The sequence below is a fragment of the Octodon degus genome, unplaced genomic scaffold (assembly GCF_000260255.1).
Source record: "Octodon degus isolate 3935 unplaced genomic scaffold, OctDeg1.0 scaffold00001, whole genome shotgun sequence".
NCBI lineage: Eukaryota > Metazoa > Chordata > Mammalia > Rodentia > Octodontidae > Octodon > Octodon degus.
Window position 1 is genome coordinate 5733608 of NW_004524577.1, and position 25019 is coordinate 5758626.

Below are 25019 nucleotides of genomic sequence, written 5' to 3' on the forward strand. Positions count from 1 at the left end.
AGTGACTCATCTGTTTCTGTCCTTGTATCAATCATTTTCTATCTAAAAAGAACTTGATCAAGCGCAACTCCCACTGTCCAAGGACAGACGCCACGTGAACTAGATCTCAGTAATCACTTTCTCTGTCTTCATTCCTGCCCCTATCAAAAGTCTCAATCAATGAAATAAATGACACACAAAGCCCCCAGTCCTCCGCCTGATACCCTCTCCTGCCCAAAGGGATGAAAAGAAGAGTAGAGAAAGTTTTATAATATAAAGAGAAGAAAAGCAAAGTCCGCTTACCAGCACTGTCTTCTTTGCTAACACGAGACTCAAAGCAAGTCTAATTAGCTGGGCTGAGACCAGGAAAGGGAATTCTTACATTCTTCTCAGAATTCCATGGTAACAAAATCATCCAGAATGAGGGTGACAGCTGCAGGATGGTGAACGTTAATGACTTTGCTAGATTTCGGGACAAACCGTACCAGGGTTTCAGCAGACGCTGAGGTAGATGGGGTAGAGAATGTCTGAGATCAGATTAAACCCAGGGTGTCCCTGAAGGCAAGGCCCGTGATTGGATTGCCTAAGCCACAGTCCTCAGTGTGTTTGGCTCTATTTTTTGACAGTATAAAAATCCCTGATCATCCAGAATGATTAGTGTATAAAGGTGGCCAGGGCCCAGTGGACAGGTGGCACTTAAAGTCTGATGTGAGGCATGATCCTAATTTCTGCTCACTTGTAGCCAGGCTTCAGAAAATGCTGAGAAAATGGGAAGCAAAATCTTGTTCCATTGGGGTAAGGACGGATGCCACCATCCAGAGAGAATGCTGGAACCACAGCCAAAGGGGTGGAAAAGCAAGTCAATAATCCAGGTCTCAGGGACATTAGAAGATACAGGCTGGAAAAATGAGGCAGGTGACACAGAGCAGGTGCCAAAGAAGACAAAGCAAAGGTTCCCCCTTCAATGCCTGTGCCCAAGGAAGCCTCCTGGGTGGGGTGACCCAGTGAAAACTGGTGACCTGAACCACATCTGCTGCTCAGCTCCAGCCTACTGCTGCCAAGTATTGCCACAGTCTAATACTGTCTGGTCTTCCTTTTCTTTTCAAGAGAAACCAGAAACCCAGAGCTTGTTTGAAAAGCCCACACACTTGAAATGTTGGCAGCCACTTTAAGATAGTATTTTAAGACACTTTTCAGACCAAACAAAACTGTCTGAAGCTAACTACAAAACCCCACCCCCACCCCCCGCCTCCTTGTCGCAGACTTCTGAAGCTCAGACTCCCATTGGCCCACGGGAGACTGCTTCCATTGTGACAGCGTGACAACGCTGATTCCAGAGGAGACACCTGGTTGCTAGGGCTTTCCTCATGTACAGAATTGGGGGATTTGGTTGGGGAGATCCAATAAGAAATCTCTGGTGGCTTCAGAAATACAAGACGAAGAAGAGTAAGGCTTACAACAAGTCCAAAACAGTAGTGAATGTTAAGGAAAGAGATAGGAGAGGAATTGGCGCAGTACACACAGAGCTAGAAAAAGGGAATTGCTTATAGCGCTCTCTCTCTTGCTCGCTCTCTCTCTCTCTGTGTATGCATATATATATATATATATGCATGATAGATATATAGATATATAGATATATCAACACACACACTGTACATAGGTAACATGATCAAAGGATACGGTGAATGTTTAGTTTCTTTAAAATGCACTACAGTAAAACTTATGGGTCACAGTAGAAGACATACTGCTTTAATCCCCCTCAAAATACTGCTCATTCCAACCTGCGTGTCGCACCATTCCTGCCACTTTCTGAGGCAGCTCTGCAAGTCCTCTTTTGTGTCTCTAGCTGTGTTGTCCTGGCTGCTGCGACATCCTGAATCACTTGGAAGCCTTCACCTTTTGTGGTCACTTTGACTTGGGGACAGATCCAGGAGTCTCCCGGTGCCAGATCCAGTGAATAAGGCCGGTGAGGACGCCCTGTAATGCTTCCCACGAGCCCGTGTTTCCATCAGAAGCCATGCAGCAAGCAGCAGCAGCGTCGGTCATATTTTTATTCTACTCTGTATAAACACATTCGTGAAAGAGAAGCGTAACCGCTTGTAAGTGAATCCCTACGTATGTCAAGAAAATCCTTCTCAGAAGAATCTGAAGATTCCTTTCATAAAGGGTCAAAGACAATAGTCGTGCGAGCAGCTCCTCTCCGGGGCACTGAGCGTCACCTCCTCAGCTATACAGTCGGGCTCGCTGTTGGAAGCTGGCCTCCACCCTCCTTGCTACGCTGAAGCCAACTGAGCCATAGGGAGTGGAGAAAACGTCTCCAGGAAGCCAGAATTGCCGTGTGGAAGCCACGTCCACCCTCAGACTGCTTACTCATGTGTTACATGAGACTCTAATAAACTGCAAGCAAATAACAGGGACTTTGGATAAGCTGCTTCTGGATGCAGGCAAAACTGAGACTGAGTAGCCAACGGCGGAGTTTAGCATCCAGTTCCAACAGGCAAGAGCTCTCAAAGCTCACAGAAAGGCCAAGTTATTTATTGATGTATTCATTATTGTAGTGCTAGATGTTGAACCTAGGACCTCCACACTGAACTATGTCCTTACCTTTTAAAAAATTTGTTTTTCTTATTTTGATCTAGGGTGTCACTATGTTATCCAGACTGGGTTTGAATTTTGAATCTTCCTGCTTCAGCCTCCTGGAGTGTAAAATAACACAACTATACCCAGCTTTGAGCTACTTAGGATAGATTCCAACTCTCCTTTGTACCTTCTTAGCACAAGTGATATAGAAGGCGTGGGAGATAATTACATGTGTACACATATATGTGCATGTATGTACACACACACACATGTATGCTGGTTTCTTACCAGACACGGCAAGAAGGAAGTATGTGGCCAGCTCGGCTCAGAAGCGGCAGCAAGAATGGTACAAGCACTATCAGTGGTTTACAGAAATCTGAGTCAGAACGAAGCATGCATTTCTGTCACCTCCCTGGTGAGGACCACCCTCAGATCCAATCCTGAAATGTCAGGCTGACCCCATCTGGTCAGGCCAGAGGCCTGACAGCCACCACAGTAGGAGTGTCTTGTGCAGACTGCCCTTGTCCCAGCCTATGAGCGCCACGAGATGTGACAATACCAGAGGTCACTCACCTTATCCACCACATACCCTAGAATCCCCAGGCTCAAGACGGGACACACTCCCGTCCTCTCTTCCTCCATCGTGAGGGCAGCACCCTGTAGAAGGAGTTTTCATAGCAGGGCCCAGGAACCGCATGGACAGTAACCTCTGTGGAAGCTGAGCAAGAGAACCCTCCTCCATTACCAGCCTTACTTACAGGTGCTTTTTGGGGGAGGCTGTGGAGCCTTCCCTGTCCACCCCTGTTCAGTCTGCCCTCTCTGGGGAGTCTTGTCTACTGCTCGCTGCCCACAAAAGTTGGTTTCTGACTAAACTGTCCACACCCTGCTCTTGTGTCCCATGCTTCCCTCTTCAGAGGGTTTGGTTGCCAAGCACTGGCTTTGGAGTGAGTCAGGCATGGTGGCGCACGCCTGTGATCCCAGCACCTGGGAGGCTGAAGCAGGAGGATCACTGTGAATCTGCAGCCAGCCTGGGCTACAAAGTGAGCTCAAGGCCAGCTGGAACTGCCAGATAGCTCAGCAGATTAAAGTGCCTAGTTAGCCAAATGCAGGGACTGGGGTTCGATCCCAGGCCAGCTGTGCCGGCCCCACCCCTACGGTGTGCTGAGCTGGAGACTGAGACCGGGCATGGTGGCATGTGCCTGTAATTCCAGCACTTGGAAGGCTGGAAACAGGAGGAGCACTGCAAGTCCAATCTACACAATGAGACCCTGTACACCTGTCCTAAATACAACAGAGAGAGAGAGAGAGAGAGAGAGAGAGAGAGAGAGAGAGAGAGAGAGAGAAAGCAAGCATAAGCATCCTGCAGCAGTAGTAAGTATCAGGAGATTGCTGCCTGAGATGATCGCTTCTATGAAAACCTAGCAAGGTGATTTGACGTCGGTAAAGGAGCTAGACCTGAGTCTCTGCACACAGGAAGAGAAAGAATTGGATCACTGATGAATTCCAAAGACAAGAGAATTCAAAGAGTGATCTTGGGGCCAGTGAGATAGTTCAGGGGACTAAAGCACCTGTTTAGACAAGCTCAGGGACTGCAGTTCAATCCCTGGCACCACATGCTGCTCCAGCCCTGCCCCCAGGATGGTCTGAGCTGGCCAGAGTCCAGGCATGGTGGCACATACCTATAACCCCAGCACTAGGGAGGCTGAAAACAGGAGGATCACCATGAGACCAAACTGGGTAGTTAGACCCTGCAACAACCAAATACATCAAAGAGCAATTTTCCAGAAAAAATGAAAAGCAATGGCAATGCCCACTGGCCCAGGTAGATGTCTTGTCCTGCACAAAGCCATGAGATCTGAGGTCTCCCTGAACTCCCAAACTGAGCAATTCACATAAAAAAAATCAGCCCCAGGTTGCCACTACCCCAAGGTAAAGTGAAAGAGCACAAGCAAACTTGAGCAAGGAGACAGAACGCCATAGCAGACCACATAGGATTCTTAGAGACAGAGTCCCACTGAAGGTCAGATCTCAGTCCAAGAACTGACAAGAGGAACAATGCACCACGAGATGAAGCCAGCAGACACCAGAACCATTAGGATCAGGTGCCCAAGAACTTTAGAGAAGTGGTGTCAGGAGGAGAAACCGTCAGAGAACTGGCACAGCCTCCTGGTGTATACATTAGTACAAACCTTTTAAGTATGTCGGGGAAAATCCGAAGCATTTCCACAATGTTCTCCTCAGAACATGGTAGAACAGCACTGACTGAGAACATGGAGCCCGGAAACTCCCACAGGCAGCCTTGGCTGTGAAATTGGTCTCCATTTAGTCTTTTCTCTTTCCTTCCTTCATTTCCTCCTCACAGTGATACATACCAGCCCTCCCCCTCTTTAACGCAGGGCGTCCACCCTAAGACCTCCAGTGCATGTCTGAATCCATCATGTCTACCTCTGAGCTCCATAGAGAAGCACTGTGTTTACTTCAGCACTTAGGCTGATAGCGAGACAGCTACTGACTAAGCAGCCAACAGCTGGCTGACACATACGGCAGGAATACGCTAGACTAGGCGAAGGGCTGCGTCACCCTCCAGATGGAACAGAGGTGGGTGCTGCAGTACTTGATCGTGCCTCTCAGAACATCATCTAATTTAAAATGTATGAACTGCTTATTTCTGGAATCTTCCATTTCATATATTCAGCAACTGTGGGTCGCTGAAACTATAGAAAGCTAAAGGATGGATAATGGGGAGCAACTATCTTGGTTAATACTCATCACCGCGGACCTGTTTCAACTCTCGGCTCTGCTACTCAATAGTTGTATAACCTGGGAACATCTCTGGGACCCTCTGACTTCAGATTGCTTGTCTGTAAAAATAAATTGGGGTGTGTTGCTCTGGGTTGTCCTGCAGGTCACAGAAGGCCACGTGTTGATGTCGTAAAGAATCTGGAGGTTCCCAAATGAACCCAAGGCTAGGCGCAAGGAAGATCCCCCAGCTTCGTGTGGCTTCTCTACGACCTGGACTGAGGGTTATCTGCTAAGAATATATGGACATAAGTAAAAGTATGCCGTGCAAGGGGCAGACTTAATACATTTCGGTGGAGTTGTACAACAGTGGTTGTCTTAAGAGTGAAAAAGCAATGATCACCCCACCTTCGCAGTCCCCACAGTCCTTCGCTCTGGTCCGTGTCTCAAGAGGCTGTCCTCTGCAGGACGTCTGAGTCGGCTCCTTTACTCCGCCTTCTAATTGTGTTTGAGCTACAGGGCTTCTGGCCAGAGTCGGCAAGACCACAAGAGAGGGCACAGAGACCAGCATATCCCAAGCTCACGCCTCATCTGCAGTCCTACTAAGCACTTTCCTCTTGCCTCCAGCTCTCCCTCAGCCCCTGCAGCACCACCCTCTCCTCTTACATACTAGAGGCTCCCCACTGAAGCAACATCCTCTCACCACACCTGGACTCTGCAATCCTCCTATATTCAAATTTCTTCAAACTATGGTTTCCTGTTCACCCCTGACCAAAGGGACCACTAGAAGAATAAGGCCAGATCCTATAGCAGAGAAAGAAACTGGATTGCTAGGTGGAATGAATTGATTTGCATTTTTTTAGACCTCATCAAGTCAGTTTTTACATCTGAAAAATGGTCATAAATTTTGGGGTGTCTTCTGCTCCCAAAAGAAAAATGGGAAATTTAGTGTTTTTAGTAACCTCAGTTGCAAATAAATGCTTTTGTTGGGAAGTCCCAACTAGAATTTCAGTTACCACGTAACGGTCAGTCTGACCTTGCATCTTTTGTATGTGTGTCCTGCCAAGCTCTTAGGTCAGGGAAGAACAGGAAGAAATTGTAGCTTTGCCAAAGAAAGAAGAAAGAAAGAAAGAAAGAAAGAAAGAAAGAAAGAAAGAAAGAAAGAAAGAAAGAAAGAAAGAAAGAAGAAAATTTGAGAACTTTAACCTTCTTAATTCTTCACCATGGGTGGAAAATTAGGACCTAAATTATTTATTGTATTTTAAATTTACTGACCAAAGCAGTTTTGAAAACTTCACTTCTCTTTGAAAATAATTAACCTACTTAAATGTTCTAAATCTTCTAAAGTATTTCCTGTTAAATGATAAAATGAGGGGGGCATAATGGTAATAGAGGAGAAGAATCTACAGCCTCTTTCTCTGGACTCTCTGGGCAGCAGCTTACCCTGGCCTTGATCTCCATGTGAAAGCAGTGGTGTTTGTTTGTTTGTTTGTTTTGTGGAACCGGGGATTGAACTCAGGCCCTTGCTCTTGCCAGGGAAGCGCTTATTCCACTGAGCCATCTCCCTGGCCCTGGGAGCAGTTTTACTGCGAACCGATAGGCAGCAGGGAAGAGACGACCGTGTTACAGGGCTCAGTGGGAAAACCTAGGTGTCCTAAGATCCGGCCTCTAGAAAAAACAACTCTCTGAATTGCAATTAACAGAGAACACAAACCAGCTTAAGAACAATGATTCACGGGTTCACGTACCCAAATGTCTCTGCGTGGGCCTGGCTTTAAGAAGCTGCTCACTGCATTTTCTTCTCTGAGCCTCAGCATCAGTGCAGAAAGGTGTACATAACCCAGTCAAAGAGTATAAGACTTCCCAGGCTGGTCCTTCAGCACCTTGCTTTCTCCTGCTGGGCTTCCAATGAGGAAAGGCATGCAAATTTTGATCCTAGTTCAGGCTTTCACTAGGAGGGAAGCCTGTCTTCTTCTAGGAGGCCCACACTCCTGCACAAAACATGCCCTCCCGGGGACAGGGTGTCAATATTGCCCAGACCTTGTGTGGTCCCAGGGGAGAGTTTGCACCATGGTTTCCACCTGGATTTGCCTGGCACCCAACTCTCACAGAGCAGAGTAAGGGGGGAGGTGGCAGAGAGACCTCCCTCCTGGCTTTGTGGCCCTGGAGATGAGCAGGAAAGGAACTATCTTTCCTAGCAAAATCCCCAGAAGAGGCTCATTCTGATTTATTCTGATAGGTCTCATGCACATTTCTGATCACTCAGTATAAACAAGAAATTAAGATACTGTGACTGCCTTTGGTCCAAGACACGTACGCTGGCCACAAGGCAGGAGTGGCCCAAACTGGGGGGCTCTACGTCTGGTGGGGGGTATCAACACAAAGTGAAGCTTCATTAGATTTTCAATATCATAGTGCATAGGTACTTATGTCAACACCAACAAAAATGATCTGTCTGTGTTAGAGGACTGTGGTGGGCTTCCAACTGGTGGTCAACTTGTTACGCTCAGCTGAAATGAACTAGCACCATGCTGGGTGTGGGCAGGCCAGCTAAGGGTGGTTGGCAGCAACATAAGAGACGGAACTAGAGAAGCTGTGAGAGGCTGTAGGGAAGCTGTTCGGAGAAGCTGTTGGAGCTGTTGGAAGCTTCTGGTTCTCTTGGGCTGTTCTGCTGGAGGACCTCGTTGGCTGTCCTGGTAAACTTGGTTGTTCTCCTGGGAGGAGGAGCTTGGGACCTTGTCACTGAGAATGGCTGTGGTTCGCTTCGGCAGAGCCCTGGTCCTCATCCTGAGCATCACTTCCCAGCTCCAGAGGAGAAAATGGTACACAGCTCAGCCTCGTGGAGAAGCTGGTCATGTTGGCTTCCTGATGGGAAGTTGGCTTTCCTCATCCTCGGAGGAGCTTGGGACCTTGCTGTCACTGAGGACCGCTGTGGCATTTTCCTGAAGAGCTCCGGTGCTTACCTTGAGCATTGCTTCCTGGCTCCAGTACAGATCCCTCAGCCTGCTGGCACAGACTTTGTAGCTTCCACCCCTGACCCTTGAGCCTTCCCAGCTCAGATCTCTGAAACAGACTTGCATGCATCATTGTCATGGGCTCTAGGCCTCCAGCTGGACTTGTGGGAGGACATTGTCATGAGCTCTATGACTTCAGATGGACCCCTGAGGGACACTGATATGGGCTTCATGCCTCCAGCTAGATTCGCTGGCCTTTAGTGTGTGGACAGATTTCCTGCACTCTCTTTGTATCTGATGGTTTGGGTACCAACATAAATAATTTTATAAACTATGAGTCCTGTATTGTATTGTTCCCCTTGCAAAACCCTAAACCATGACAAGGACCTCCAATTTAACCTGTTTTATTTTTGGGGATCCTGACGAACATTTGCCTTTTCCCCACTCCCAGTTCACCAGAGCAGTGATGAAGCATAACACAGACAACGACTAGTAGAAGAATCAGAGGATGCCTTGGCAGGACTGTTCCCTGCGATGCTTTTCCTGGGGCCCAAACCTCTTCCTTTACAAAAAAAATAAAAAATAAAAAAAGCCAGCAGCTGAGCAGAACAACAGTAAGACACCATGCGGGTGACACACCCTTGGCTGAGATTCAGTTACCACAACAGCCTTGGGCATCTGGAGCTGGTGAAAAGGCCCAGGTGGACTCTCCTAGCACCAGAAACATGGCCTTCCACACACAGAACTTAGTCCATTTTCTGTTGCTATAACTGAATATCACAGGCTGGGTGACTTAGAAAGAATACAGGTTTGCTGGACTCACAGTTCTGGAGGCTGGGAAGTCTGGGGGTATGGGGTTGGCTCTTAGTAAAGCCCCCCTTCCTGCATCATGACACAGCAGAGTGGAGTGCGTGGTGAGTCGGAGCAGGCACACAATCTCCTGTCCCTCTTCCTCTTCCTAACAAGCCACTGTGCCAGGATGCAGTCCACTCTCCATGACCTTGTGTGGTCCTGACTACCTTCCCATGACCGCACCTCCACATAGTGCCCACATGTATGCTTGGGGATTGAGTTTCCAGCACGAGATCTCTTGGGAAGACAACAGTAAAACCATAGCATGAGCCCTCTGTTTTTTGCATAATGGGGAACAGTAAGGAGAAAAAGAAGACAGTGGGGAACAGAAGTTCTTGGTGGGGACAGAAGGAGATTTTACTGGTACAGAAGAAGAGAGGATCCTGGGAGCTGAGAAGGAGTTAGATTAAGGTACCAGTCCATCAGGTTCAAGCAGATTAGGGTACCAGTCCATCAGGTTCAAGCAGATTAGGGTACCAGTCCATCAGGTTCAAGCAGATTAGGATACTAGTCAATCAGGTTCAAGCAGATTAGGGTACTAGTCAGTCAGGTTCAAGCAAATCTTGATGCTTTGAAGAAAGCGACAGCTCCCTTGATCCCATTGTCTGAGGCCATCTGCAGTCCTCCTGTGACTAGCAAACACGCATCTGGGTCACCGTCCTGCTTGTGGGTGCCACCAGCCACTAACTCTGATCTAATACATACTTATTGGTCAACTAACCCCCAAGCACCATGCTGAATGCCAGAAGCAGAGAATCAGAAAAGAACTAACACAAAGGAAAAAGAACTCATGTTTGCAGGGGCTGCTTCTGTAGAGGTGAATGGACGCCATCCCCGTCTTACAGACGGGAGTCCTGAGGCAGAGAGAAGGGACGTGAACGCCTGAGGTCGCACTGCTGGTAAAATGAGAAGCTGGGAGCTTCATCTCTTTATCCTGGGGGCAGAGAGGGCATAATCTCCAGGTTTTGGGGAGGGGTGGTCCTATAAATGTTCTTCAAAAAAAGAAAAGTCACCTAAATGGACTCCCAAAGAATAAGGAAAAGTTCGACAAATGAATGAGGTATGGGGAGGGTGACTATTATTACAAGCAGGAGAAATGAAACACGAGACCTGAGTAAAGAACAAGGGGCTCTCAACAGGGCAATGGACATCAGCGTGGCTGGAGGACAAGGAACAGAGAAGGAGGGAGAGTGATGCTGCAGAGCTCACAGGACAAAGGAGTTGAGGACACGAGTGTCCTCGGCGTACCAAGGAGCTCCCAGAAGTCACCAGGCCTGAATGTTATGCCACCATTGTCCCTGGGCACAGGAAAAGCCCTGCGTCTCCTTTATCCCAATCATCATGTTAAACCTGACCGGGAGCTGCTTGCTAGCCTGGCAGGAGACTCGGGCTCAGCTGCTAGCAAGGCTGCTTCCCCAGATCTTGAACAGGTCTCAGGAGCTTGATCTACGCACAAAGCGAAATTGCAGGGCCCCTTTCCACAAAGGCTAAGAATTCTACAATGGTGACAGCAGAGCGCAAAGCCAAGCACTGGCCCCCTTGTAGGGCAGGGAGCTGCATGAATGTACAGGTCCTCCCAGCAGCCAGGCTGCCTTTGCCTGGTGTGTGTGACTGCCGCAATTCGTTACCGCCCCTTGAGGCCAGATGTCACAGCAGTTTCCCTCAGCTCTGGGCTTGGGGTCTTTGGGACTGGGGTGGTTGGTGCCCTGTCTAAGCCCAGTCTTCCTAGACAGCGTAGCCTTTCTCTTAAGGCTGCCAGGTCCCAAGGGCGTGGCAAGGATTCAGGGCTGAACGCTGAACCCCCAAACCTAGCCTCCCTTCTTGGGCACACCCCGCAACACAGCATTCTGTTCATTCCGTGGGTATCCCTGCACCTCCCAATTCAGTCCTTGGGCAAAAGAAGCCGTCAACTCCCTCCTTGTACATCAATTTGAGAAGAAGGCAGGCAGATAGTCCTCATTTTTTCTTTAACAGCAGCAAAAAATAAAACACACGGTGCTACTCGATACATTATCCTGCAGGGGACTGACATGGCCAGATTTATGTTCTATAAAGTTCTCTCTGGCCACAGTGTAGAAAATAGATTATGTGAGGTGGGGGTCAAGAGGGAGCGTGGAAAGACCAAGCAGGAGGCTATTTCAGAGTCCAAGAGAGAAATACGACCTGGCCCATTGGTGTCGATAAAGGGAAATGGACACATTCTGAAGATATTTAGAAGATTGTGGCAGACATCAATAGCTGCCTGCTCCTGTGCCCACTCTATTTCTAATAAAACCCCAATTACATTTTGGTTAGCAAGGTGTATGTTTACCAATTCGTACCGCTCGATCTTCCTCGCGTACAAAGATGATCGTGTAATTCAGTCGTGGTCAATTATACATACAGGAAGACAGCGGGTGAGCCCCCTGGAGCCTTCGAAGGAAGGAAGCAGGCTTAGTTAGCTTCATTTCTGTGTCTTCTTTTCCTGCTTCATCTTTTGTGCTGCCTAGAATCTTAAGGCTACACTGGAGGTGCAGCAACCCTTTTGGGGTCATGAGGTAATAAACATAGAGCTAAATACTCAGATGATGCCACAGGGCTACTGGCTTTCTCCAGATTTTTGGCTACTTGAGGGAAACAAATATGTTTTTCCACTCAGTGATTGGATTTTCTTTTCTTTTTTGGCTTTTCCAACTTTAATGTCCCTATTTTTTGTTTTTTGGGGTTTTTGGTAATAATTTTATTGAGAAACAAATATCAATGAGACAGTTTCACGACCAATTAGTGGCATATTTTCAACAATTAATACTTTGCATTTTGTTGTATTAGTGGTTATTCATTGTACAAGATGCAGACATGATATCCTGTCTCAAACACTATTATAAAAAATCTTCTCTATTCATTGAATTAAGAGAATGAAGCTGTATATCTATCCTAACTATTCTGAGTGTACAGATACAAAAGGGTCTTTCATTTCTATCCCACTTCTTTGCTAGTTTTGTCAGAGATGGGTATTCCATTGTCATTTAAATATTGTAGGTACTTGAATTCAGCAAAATCTCCCAATATAGCCCAGTAGTCCATAATAGTAGTGGGTTTTCCATAAGACTGGCAATGTCCAAAGTTTTTGACTTGAGCTTTTTACAGCTCAGCATATTAATGTGGCTTTACTTTTTATACTTCGTTTTTATATTTTTCTGCTGGATGGTTAAGACCACCATAAAGCAAAACCTATATAACAAGAAATGTAACTTTTGTATCTGACAAGGTCAGTCAAATGCCCTCAGGATTTAACCTGAAACCCTGTACCGCAGTCTGTAGATCCTTTGTCAGTGTCAGCCATGAGGATGAGTCACAGCCATTGCTTGACCAATTTGCTCTCTGTGAAAGCCAGAGAGAATGTTTTCTCTCCAGATGACTCTCCTTAGGCACACTCTACATCATCAATCACTTTGCTCTGTGGCCCCATAATCTCCTTGATCAGAAATTTTGGGACATAACTGAGTTACATGATGTTACAGTATAGGTTCTCCTACGTCCTGAGTCTTCACTGACCTTGAAAGGCTAGGACCAAAATGTTGGCTGACCTTGCAGCCCTTCTATTTCTCTAATTTTTGGTCTGCAAACTTAGGTTATTAACCCTCCAGAAGAGAAGCTTATTATTACCCTACAACTTATGCAGTTGGGTTTAACCTCACTATCTGTCTGAATATCAAACATCATAGGCATAACACGGAACAGGTATTTTCCATCAAGTATTAATATGTCCCTGGATTTTCTTTTGCATGCATTAGAAGGCAGTCTCTCATTACTCTAGATCCAGAGGCAGTGAGACATAGAGTGGTGGATTACAGCAGGAGAGTTGAGAAGCAGGCAGCCTCTGGAGGTCCCCAGCCACACCCACTGCAGGCACTCCAGCCCCACCATAAACCTGTGTGGAGCCAAAGTGAAGCTCAAAGAAGCTGTAACATTTAACAGGGGGAAATATTTTAGGTTATAAACCTATTTCCTCCAAAATATGAAATCAACAGCAAGAAAACCCTTCACTTCTCTGGGCCAGTGTGTTTATGAGCAGACAAGATTATGATCCAAAGCTCTAGCAAAGAAACAAGATTTAGTGGAAAGCCCCAGGGCTGCATTTTACCGGCTAAGAGAATAAGCTCGAAGTCATAAACATCCCTGGCCTAATCCCCGCCCTGTCGTGGACTCTTTGTGTGAGCCTGGGACACGCCTCTTCACTAGCCGCAGTTTTCTCACCTGGGGAGTGGAACTGGTAGTGCTTCTTTTCACAATGTCATCATGAGAATTTAAGAAAAAACGCATGTGTAAAGTAACCAGGTGAGCCCAGCAGGCGGGAAAAGAGCTCAGAAAATGTAAGGGGGCTTCTGTCTTTGGTTTTGTACTTTCTTTTTAGCTTCTTCTTCCCACCCCGGGTTTCTCCCCCTTCTGTACCTACGGTGCAGAAGGACAGCCTTGCCTAAAGGGTACCTGGCTGAGGTAACGAAGGAAAAGAAAGAAGACCCAGGTCTTCACAATGGGGACTAGAGCCAGGTCTCCTGCCTTCCGGTCTCACGCTTTCTGCTTCATGAAACCGCTTCCCTTTGTCTCCTCCTCACCGGGAGTTCAGAAAACTGGCTCAGGAAGGAGAACAGCAGGCAAGACCTGAAACTAACGCGGTGGCTCCATTTCCATAGGACGCTGTCACCCCTCACCTCAGTGTCTATTTTTTAGTGACTACAACACACTGTGACTGTTAAGTTCACTTGGCTGCCTACAGGCATTCTATCCTCCCGTGCAGCAGGTGTGCTACTACAATTCCTAGAATTCCTTGCAGCTGATACAGAAATGTGATAAATACACACAATGGAAGGAGAGCATGGGTAATGTAATCTCCATCCAGGCCTGTTCATTGGCCTACCGCGCTAGTTTATCTTTCCTTTACTTCCCCCTTCCGCCTGATGTTTAGACTTAGCAAAAGGCCCCAGAGGGATGGAAGAGCCGCAAGACAGGAGTCGTGTCTCTGAAAGATTCGGCACAAAAAAGCTATGCTACTAATTGAAACCCTCACCTGGGCCGTTACATGTAAGGAAAGAACAGGCGTCTAATGGGTTGGTCCCTTCCTTTTTTTTTTTTTTTTTTTTTTTCATAATTTTATTGAGAAACAAATAGCAATGAGACAATTTCAAATCAAATTGGTAGGACAGTTTTAATAATTAACACATTGCATACATTCTTCCTAGTGGTTAATTGCTGTACAAGATGCAGACATGATATCCTATTTACAAACACCATTAGAACAAATTCCTCTATTCATTAAGAGAATGTAACTATATATCTATCCTAACCACTTTGAATACACAGATACAAAATGGGCATTCATCTGCATCCTCTTTTTTTGTGAAGTTCTATTATTTGAATATTATAGGTGTGTAAACTCAGCAAAATATTCTAAAAGAGTCCAGTAGCCCATAATAGTATTGGGTCTTCCGCCTGACTGGCAATGTCAGAAATTGTTGACCTGATTCCCCTACAGCTCAACATAACAACATGGCTTTACTTTTTATACTTTGTTTTTATACTTTTCTGCTGGATGGTTAAGATCAAGGTAAAGCAGGACCTATGCAACAAGAGTTGTAGCTTTTGGGTCTGATAAGGTCAGTGAAATCCCCCCAGAATTTATCCTGTGATCCTGTACCTCAGATTGTAGAACCTTTGTCAGTGTCAGCCATGTGGATGAGTCACGGCCATTGCTTGGCGAATGTGCTCTCTGTGAAAGCCTGAGAGAAGGTTTTCTCTCCATGTGACTCTCCTTAGGTACACTCTACATCATCGATCACTTTCCTCTTTGGCTCCATAATCTCCTTGATCAGAAAATTTGGGACACTACTGAGTTACATGACATTACAGTACAAGTTCTCATATGTCCTGAGTCTTAATTGACCTTAGAAGGCTAGGGCCAAAATGTTGACTTTCCTTGCGGCCCTCCTTTTTCTCTAATTTTGGTCTGCAAACTTAGGTTATTAACCATCCAGAAGAGAAGCTTATTGTTATTATCCTACAACTTAGGCTGTTAAGCTTAACCTCACTATCTGTCTGAATATCAAACATCTTAGGTCTTAGGTCCCTTCCTATTCAGGTTTGTCTGCTGCTGTCGAACAGCTTAGTCCACTCTGACACACGTCCACCCCAATGCCTGAGAAGAAATATCCAGAAGCCTGAGCGTGCCTGAGCAAATTCAAATTTGGAGCTTCTTTTCTTTTTCAACATGTATGATTCTTTCTTGGTGACTTAAAAGAAATTGGTAGTACTTACATAAAGAAAATAAGAAACTACTCATGTCTTGAAACCATGTGCAGTAGATGCTGAGCTTCTTTCTGTCCTTAACCTCAAAGTGCCCAGTGCCCCTTACAAGTTTATCTTTGCTCTTTTTCACTGTTACTGTTTTCTCTGTACCCTGAATTCTGGAGAGAGTCCTACTATCGTGTGTAAACACCTTTTCAATTGCACTTGCAATGTTCTAGTTTCCAGATTGAGCCTCTTATAATCTGCAGTATTTGGGACAAGACGTGGTTATAGACTTCTAAGCCTTCGAAGCTTGGTAAATACTTGCTGGACATAATGGAGTGTCCTAGAGATATCTTAGAAATCCAGATCTAAATATGAAATCTGTGTGTGTTTCATGCACACTTTATACACACAGTCTGAAAATAACGTTATATAATATTTGTACCACACTTGCATTTTGACCACGACTTACCATACCAGCTCAAGTGTAGAATTTTCCACTTGTGGCATAATATTGGTGCTTAAAACTTTTCAGATTTCAGAGCATTGTAGATTTTGAATATTCAGATTACTGATGCTCAGCTTATGTAGATATATGACTTTTTTCTTATTAACAAATATTCATGTTGGGCTTTAAATATTTTCCAGGATTTTTGACATTACAGTGTGAAAACAGATATCTTATACATGTGTATTTGCATATGAGTCCTTAGAAATTTCTGGCTCAATCTTCTGTGTGTTCCTTCTTTAAAATATTGCTTGCCTTGGAGATAGCTCAGAGGCATAAATGGCTGTCTGGCAAGCACAAGGTCCTGAGTTCAATCCCCAGTACTGAAAAATAAATTATCACTTACTATTTTTGTTGGTGTATAACTGGCATAGCCAGCCCATAAGAAGTGGAGGATTATCTTGCTTTTCTGGAATTTTATACCTCAAGTGAGTTCTAGTCATCTGTATCTTTCAAGGAAATTTTCCATTTCATCTAAGTTGTCAAATATACTAGAATAAAGTTGTTCATAACGTTCCCTTACCATACTTTCAATAGCTGTAAAAATCTATAGTGATTCTAAACCTCTCTTTCATTCTTGGTGTGGATAATATATAGCTTCTTTCAGTCTTGGGTTTATAGTTTTCATTAGTTTTAGAAAGTTCTTGACATTACCTCCCCAGACATTTCTTCTCACTTTTTTTGTCCTTACTAAGCTCTACTTATTCAGTAGGCTGCTGCACTTGATTTATTTTTTTCTAGTCTTTTTCTGCTTTTCATTTTTGATACTTTTGGCACTTTGTCTTCACAACCACTTATTTTTCTTCTACTATATCTAGTCTGTTGCCAATTCTAGCCACTCTATGTGCATCTGATGTCATAGTCACTATGACATTTGTTAAATTTTAGTAATTTTTAGCATCACCAGATTTAACAAATAAAAGTACAGCACATCTTACTAAATTCAAATTTTAGATAAATTTGAATAATTTTTGGATAATTTAGATAATTTTTGAGTATATGTGTATTCTGCAAATATTTGGGACACACAACAAAAACTCACTATTTATCTGAAATTCTCATTTAAATTCAAATTTAATTAAGTGCAATGTCTTTGATATAGGATCCTGAATCTTTTTGTGTCTCATATAACTCTGCCTGAGATCCTAAATTTTTCTTCTAGTTTCTTGAATATATGAAATATAGTTATAATAACTTTTACTATCCTTGTCTAGCAATTCTTTCATTCTGTTATTTTTTTTCACTTCATTTTAATTGGTTGATATTTCCCCACAGTATAGATCATATTTTCCTTCTTCCTTGCATTCCAGGTTATTTTTTATTGAATTTGAATTATGAACTTTGCTTTTACTGTGCTCCGGATATTTTTGTATTCCTATATAGTTGAACTCTGCTCTGAGATTAAGTAAAAGAACATGTCATGCTGGCCCCACCCTGTCCCCGTGGGCACCCCAGTAATTTTCCTTCTGATTTCCCCTAGTTTTTTCCCCCTCCAGCTCAGATCATCTCTTGATGCACATGTTTTGACCATTACTCAACTGAAGACTTGATGCAGATTTTTTTGTTAATGTATTTGGTACAGGGTTTCACTACACAGCTCGGGCTCGCAGTGATCCTCCTGTCTCAGCCTCCCCAGTGCTGGGATTACAGGCATGAACCAGCAAACCCGGTCTCAGTGGCTGGTTCAGCGTGCATGGGGCTGGGGCTAGTGTGGCATGTGATGCCAGGGATCGAACCCCAGTGCCTGCACTTGCTTAAGCAGGCTCTTAGTCCACTGAGAGCTCTCTCTCTCTCTCTCTCTCTCTCTCTCTCTCTCTCTCTCTCTCTCTCTCTCTCTTTCTTCTCTCTCTCTCAACCAGGGATTGAACTCAGGCCCTTACACTTGCCAAGGAATCACTTATTCTACTGAGCCGTCTTCCTGGTCCGCTGAGCTATCTTGCCAGCCCATCGTGCAGGTCTTGCGCTGAGCTCCAGACCTCTAGCTGCTTTGCCCTCCCCAGACCCCGACCTTGTCCCTTCATGTCTGAGTGCTCACTGGATGCTGCTCAGATTTCTCCTGGGCTGTGGCCCGCAAAGGACCTCCAGGCAGTAATCTCTGCCCTCTGCTCAGCCGGTGGGAGCTCACTGAGCCCATCTGGCTGCAAGGATCTGGGTGCATGAATGCCCACCCCAGAGCCTCATCTTAAGACCACTGGGCAAGGTCACTATGCCGGGGGTAAGTTGAGAAACATCTGGATTCTAGGGGCTGCTGGGTATCGGGACAGTGGCTTTCTGAGAACTTGATGAGGGAATGAAAGAGTTATAGGTCTGGAGAAGAGGTGGAAAGAGCAAGCCTCAGCCAGCACTGGCCAGATGTGGACCGAGACAGAAGGAGCTCATCTCCTGCAGATAAGAAAGCCAGAAGGGTTGCTGGGGACAGGAATAGCAGTGTAGGGCTGGAAGCTGCAGTGTCATGTGTAACTGAAGGCCAGTGTCGAGCCTCTGAAGGCTCTGACAGGCAATCAATACTCTTGCTGAGATGGAGCAGCCGTGTCTTCTCTGCAAAGGCCACAGGGACAGATGGCAGGAGACATGAAAGAGAAGGAAGAAAGGATGTAGGGTGCAGCCCACAGAGTCGACTTCCCCTGCCCCTGTCTGGGGCATCCAGCGGGAGCCTTCCCAGCATCCCTCTCTTTGCATCTCCTGGCAACCCCATCCTGATTTTCCTTTGGCAATTCCCTCCTCCATCCCTGGCCTCTGTGGTCCTGGAGAGGGTGACTCCTAACCAGGCTCTGCGTGCCATCATAAGACTCAAGCCAGCTCCTCGAAGGCCAAACCAGGACTTTGCTGGAGCTGTGAGAAAACACACAGTGTTCCACGGAGGTGGCTAAGTGGATAGGCTCCAACCTGCCACTGCGGATAGCGAGGCACCCTGTGTGGGGGGGGGGGGAGTCTCTCTGACACTGAGCTCCACGCAGCAGAAAACCACACCAAAAAAAAAACCTGCTGATGTTGTTGAGCACCCACATTCAGCCATACCTGAACCTAAACCTTGTCTTGGTCATGTTTCTCTCATTGTTGGGTTGAAATACCCAATACCCGAAATTAAGGAAGGAAAGGTTTGTTTAGCTCACAGGTACTGGAGGTTTCAGCCCATACTCAGCTGGCTCCAAGGCAGAGCGGCACATGGCAGAAGGCAGCTGTTCAAGGTGGAAGAAAACAGAGAAAACAGCAACAGCCAACAGGGACTAGTAGCAGCTTCAGGAGCTAGCAAGCCTCTCCCCTCCCCTTATATTGCATGCAGATTACCCACCCCAGGGCCGGTGGAGCACTCACACCCATAATCCCCTGCACTGGATCATGAATTAATCACAAACTCTAGAAGCCGCCCCAATGACTGCATGAGGCTCTGGGGGGGCACCTAGACACAAACCATGACACCCCTAAAAGTTTTATTTTCGTGAACCAATGAATTATCTTTCACATTAAATATATTCGTCTTCTGTAAGACATATTTCTAACATGGGCCTCTTGGATTCTGTTATTGGATGAGAAAGTAGGATTTGTCAGCTGAATCCCCTTTGTCCAGTTTCTGTCCACAGACACACTTCTTTTTTCAATGTGAAGTATCAAACCAAAGATCTTACACAAGGCACCCACAGCCTCTTACAAGGCACCCACAGCCCCTAGGATTGACTGATTGATTGACTGATTGATTGATTTAATAGGGTCTCACTATGTAGCCCAAGTTGGCCTCAGACTCACAGCAATCCCCCTGCCTCAGGGCCCCAAGTGCTGGGAGTACAGCTGTGTGCCACTATGCCCAGATTCAGTTTTAAGGAAGAATGTTACGATTTGAGTACATCCCAGGGTTCATGTGTTGGAAACTTAATCCCTAAACTAGATATATTTGGAGCTGGGCCTTCAAGGAGTAATTAGAAGGAGATGAGTTCATCAGAGGCCCCCAGACTTACAGCCATAATGACTTTGTTATTGTTGTTGTTATTAATACAGAGTCTCTGCTGTGCAGTTCAGATGCATAGTGATCCTCCTGTCTCAGCCTCCCAGGTAGTATTATAGGCGTGCATCACCATGTCTGGTTTTGGGACCAGTACCATATGCAGTACCAGGGATTGAACCCGGGTCCTTGTGCTTACAAGGCAGGCACTTAGACCGCTGAGCTATCTCCCCAGCCCATCATAATGGTTTATAAGCAAAGAAAAACACTTACCTTCTCAGGGTAAGAAACACTTACCCTGGCCATGCAATCAATGCCCCGCACCATGTTATGAAGCAGCAGGGACTAAGCAGATGCCAGACCTTTTCCTTGGACCTTCCAGCCTCCAGAACTGTGAGCCAAATGAACCTGCATTCTTAACAAATTATTCATTCTGGAATATTGGTTATAGTATCAGAAAACAAGCAAAGACAGTAACAAAGCATGCAGAGGAGTCAGGCCTGCTTGAACTGCAGAGACTAAGGGTCACTGGCCCTGCTCAGCTCTGCCACTCTCTCAAGACCCCTGGAGCCCTGTCCCCTCTCTTCTGGCCCTCTGGGGATGCAGCAGGAGGTCTCATTTCCCCAAATTTGGCTTACAGATATTTTTAGTATAGCTGTCTATATTTCAGTGTCAAAATTTGTCATAAAAATCCAGATGTCTGACTTTTTCTTAAAATACATTTAGGAACTGGAAGACCAGTTGCGTGTCTCAACGGCGGTAAGGAGTAGCTGCTCCTCCAGACCTTGCAGTCTCCAGCCTGCTGGGCTTCTCTCCTCCCTGATGTCCCATACCCAGCTGCCCATCCCACTACTCTCACAGCTCATTAGGCACCTGAGTGGAAGGGGTCTAGAGAGCCTGAGAGGCCAGAGGGGTCAGAGGCCCGGTCTCCTAGGAAAGGAAGAAGACAGCGGGAAGTCGCCAGACCCCAAGTGCTCTACACATGAGGGCAAAGGCCCCCCATAGGCAAGAATGATCTTGAGAATGACCGAGTCTCTGCTCGCAGCCTGCAGGGATGGCAACACTAAGCTCAGAGCCCCTGCTTCCGCACTGAATGCTTGACTTGACAGAGCACAAGGATCTCATGCCCTTGTGAGGGTTCTACAGACGCACCAGAAGACACCTGTGAACATGATAGTTCTCTCAAGCCTTACACTTTCACCTAAAACACACTGCGACTTTTGTATCCAATTTAACATTTTCGAGCCAACTGTGGTGGTGCACACCTGTAATTCAGGCACTTGAGAGGCTGAGGCAGGAAGATGGCCCTGCGTTCAAGGCCTGCCGGGGCTGCATAAGCAACTTCAAGGTCAGCCTGAACTACATTGTGAGACCATATCTCAGAGCACAAAACAAAATATAAACAAAACAAAAAAAATTGTTTAAGATTTCACGAAACGGGGAATTCAACAAAGTAAGCCCTGTTTGTCCTGAGTCGTCCTGTGTCACAAGGAAAGGAATCCCAAGACAAACGTACACCACTCCGAGGAGCACATATAAAATAAATCATAAGAAGGGCAGTAAGTGTTGGGGGATTTGTGTGCATGGCACCATCCTGCCCCAGGACGCCAGCACAGGCTGCTGCTTCCCCTGGGAGACACCCACCAGCGGACACCTCATGGTCCACACTCCGCCCTGCATTGCATTTTGCTTTTGCAAAGCATCATCTTGAGGACTCTGTGCTTGCCACTGTCCCTTCTTGTCACCCTCCTGAATCTCTCTGCCCACCTGTATTTCCCCATGGTAATAGTTACCTTTTCAAATCACATTATGTAAATTCCTTGTTTTGTGTCTGACATCTGTTTCCTCCCTGAATCTATGCTCTGCACAAGCAAGCAGGTTTGTCTGATTTGTGCTTCGATGGCGTGATGCTCCATGCCCTGTAAGGGAAGCTGGCATTTAGGAGGTGCTTAGTTGGTATTTTCAAAGGGATGGATGGATGAATGGGTTGATGGATGGGTGGATAGATAGATGGATGGATGGATGGATGGATGGATGGGTGGATGGGTGAGTGGGTGGATGGATGGGTGAGTGGGTGGTAGGATGGGTGAGTGGGTGGATGCACTGATGGATGGATGGATGGGTGGGAGGGTGGGTGGATGGGTGGAAGGGTGGGTGGGTGGATGGGTGGGTGGATGGGTGGAAAGGTGGGTGGATGGGTGGGTGGATGGATGGATCGATGAAGAGATGGATGGCATGTCTTGCCTGGGAGCCATTCCAGCATAGTGGCTGACAGTGTGGTAGACCTGCTTTGCTGAAAAACAAATTTTTTTAAAGGATGAAAAATTTAAAATGTTCATGAGTGCTTTGGCACGCCAGGTGCTAAAAGACCCACAGGACAAAGGTTCACTGTCGCCTGCCTTCATTCCCAAGCTAAACCCCCGCCTGATGTCCCTTAGCACTGTGCAGCCCAGGCCACCTCCCTGTCACTGCTATCACGCCATCCCTGCCCACGCCCACCACCCTCCCCTCCTGCTTTGTCCAGGTTCCTCCTCAACCCTGGCTCTTACTGCAAGATGAAGCATTTTCTCAAGAAGTGGGCGCCCCCTGGAAATCTGCAGCCTCGTTCACACAGGGCCGGTGGACAAACACGCATCCACGCTGCACAGCCAGGCATCCGAAACCGGGAGCCCCTAGCTGGACACCTGTGGGACTCGCAGCCGGCCTGTCACTCAGCTGCTCTGTGAACAGCACAGACCAGGTGAGAGTTTTTCTCCAGCGATTCAGGCGTGCAATAAATGTCATAGTACTTTATTTGTCTAAAATCAAATTAAATCTGACTTGAGTCCCCCAGTCCCACCAGGCTGGAGGGAAATTCAATCTCGATATTACTGCCGCTCTCCTCCTCTGGTCTGAACAGCTTCCTGGGGGGGCATTTGCAGTCAAAGGAGTCCAGATCCGCGTTCGAGCAGGCCAGACAAGGGAGGTATGGGAAAGGGGAGGTTCTCAGGAGGCTCTCAGGAGAGGTGAGAAGCCAGAACCGCACACCACAGAGCCCACACCTGAAAACCCGGGCCTGAAGGGCCAGCAAAATGGTTCAGGAATTAAAGCGCCTGCTTGGGCAAATTTGGCAGCCGGAGTTCGATCCCGGCATGCGGTGCCAGCCCCGCCCCCGGGGCATGCTGAGATGGTGATTGAGACTGGGTGTGGTAGCACGCGCCTATAATCCCAGCTCTTGGGAGGCTGAACACCGGCCATCACTATGAATCCAATCTACGTACTGAGACCCTGCAGACACTGTACTAAATACAAAATATAGTAACAACAGGGCTGGAGAGAGGTCTGTGCACCCGGTCGCTCCAGAACTACGAGGGTGGGCATGGATCTGGGGACTGCTCTGGATCATGGTCATCTGTCCACCCAATCATCTACATACGTACATGCGGTTCTGACAAACAGAGGTTAGGGCGGCCGTCCTGAGGTTACAGGTGTGAGGTAAAGGGATCAAAGTGAGACAGAGCAGGCACCGCCCCGCAGGCCGCCCCGCAGCAGGGCCGAGGCCCCGTGAGCAAGCGGGGCAGAGTTCAAGTTCACAACTGAGCTTGACTTCCCAGGTTCTGCCAGGTGCCTCGTTTGCCCGGATCCTGAGCTGCACATACTCCTAGGACCAGACAGATGTCACGCAGCCCACCCCAGGGCTGAAATCTCAGGGGTGCGGTTCTCTTTCTATGACACCCCATCTTTTCTTAGATATTGTTTGCATTTTTTTAGGATTGAGAGCTGAGTCCAGCACCTTACATTGAACTACATCAGTAATCCTTTTTAAAAATTTCTTTTCATTTTGACAGAGAGACCTTCCAACTTGTTACAATTTCCCTGGTTAGGATTGAGTTTACCATCCTCCTGGCTCAGCCTCCCAGAGTCCTGGGATTAAGGACATCCGGGTCCTCTCTAGACCCCCTTCTCCTCGGCTCTCCTGCCCTCCCCCCTCCTCCCTCCCACCCTCACCACTGCAGAGAGACAGATGGACCCGCTGCAGGCTCCCAACTAGGTCCAAATCAAAATGCGCCTCGGAATGCCACAGCGGCAGGGCACACGGATGGCGAGTTGCAGTCGCGGCTGATCGACTGTCCCCGGCCCAGGCAGGCGGCTGCGAGATGTTTGACAGCCCAGGAGATGGATGGGCAATACTGCGCTGGCTACACACACTTCCAGGGCAGAATTGAAACCGTCCTTCCCGGGAACTGCCTCATAGATCAGCAGAACGCGCTGGTCCGCGGAGCCGCCAGGCACCGCCCCGGGCTGCTGCGCCCTACACCGCAGCATTCAGCTCCCCGCTTCTGACTGAGCCAAACTGGGTGAGGGGCTGGAGTCAGCAGAGGGCAGAGCTGAGCCCGAAAACCAGGCCGGGGAAGACGGAGGCAACAGAGGTTGCACAGATCCCAGCAGGAGGCCTAGCCAGGGAGTGCTCCAACCAAGTGTTCCTTGCTGTACCACTTTACTCCAACCGTCCGCAAGACTGCGCACACCGCGCAAGTCTGTGCTCCCAGCGCTCTGGGAGACTGAGGCAGGAGGATCCAAACCTGAAGCACAGTCTGGGCAATTTAGCAGGACCTTGTCTCAAAATTTAAAAATTAACCGGGGGGGGGGGAGGCTGGGGATGTAGCTCCGTGCAAGGACCTTGGGTTCAATCCTCAGCAGTGCAAAGAAGTAATAATAATGATAATAATAGCAATAATAATAACAAATAAGCACAACAAACACAAACGCCTGCTTTCCACCGGCTGAAGATGGAGCTGAACAGTCCAGGAGCGCGAACTCATTCAGTCCCAGGAGTCCTAGCCCAGCCCAGAGATGAGCGCACAGCTGCCCCAGCTGGCCCCGATCGCAGAGCTGAGAAGCGGGAGGCCAGCTGGATCCGGAAGCTGATGCGAAGACACGGCTTGGGTTTGCTGCGGTCTGCATGCGCTACGTCCCTCCAAGTCACGCGAGACTTGAACTGCCGGGTCGGTACTAACGGTGTAAGAGGGTAGGAAGCTGCTCAGCCCGCCACACTCAAGGGCGAGACCTTTGGAAGGTGAGTGGGATTAGACTCGATCTTTACGGGACTGAACCCAGTGCCCTACGAGAAGAGGGCGGAGCACAGGCACAGGCGTGGACATGGCACCCCCTGCAGCCTGTCTTATGCCTTTTGGGGGCTCTACCAGCAGAGCTAAGCTGATGCCAG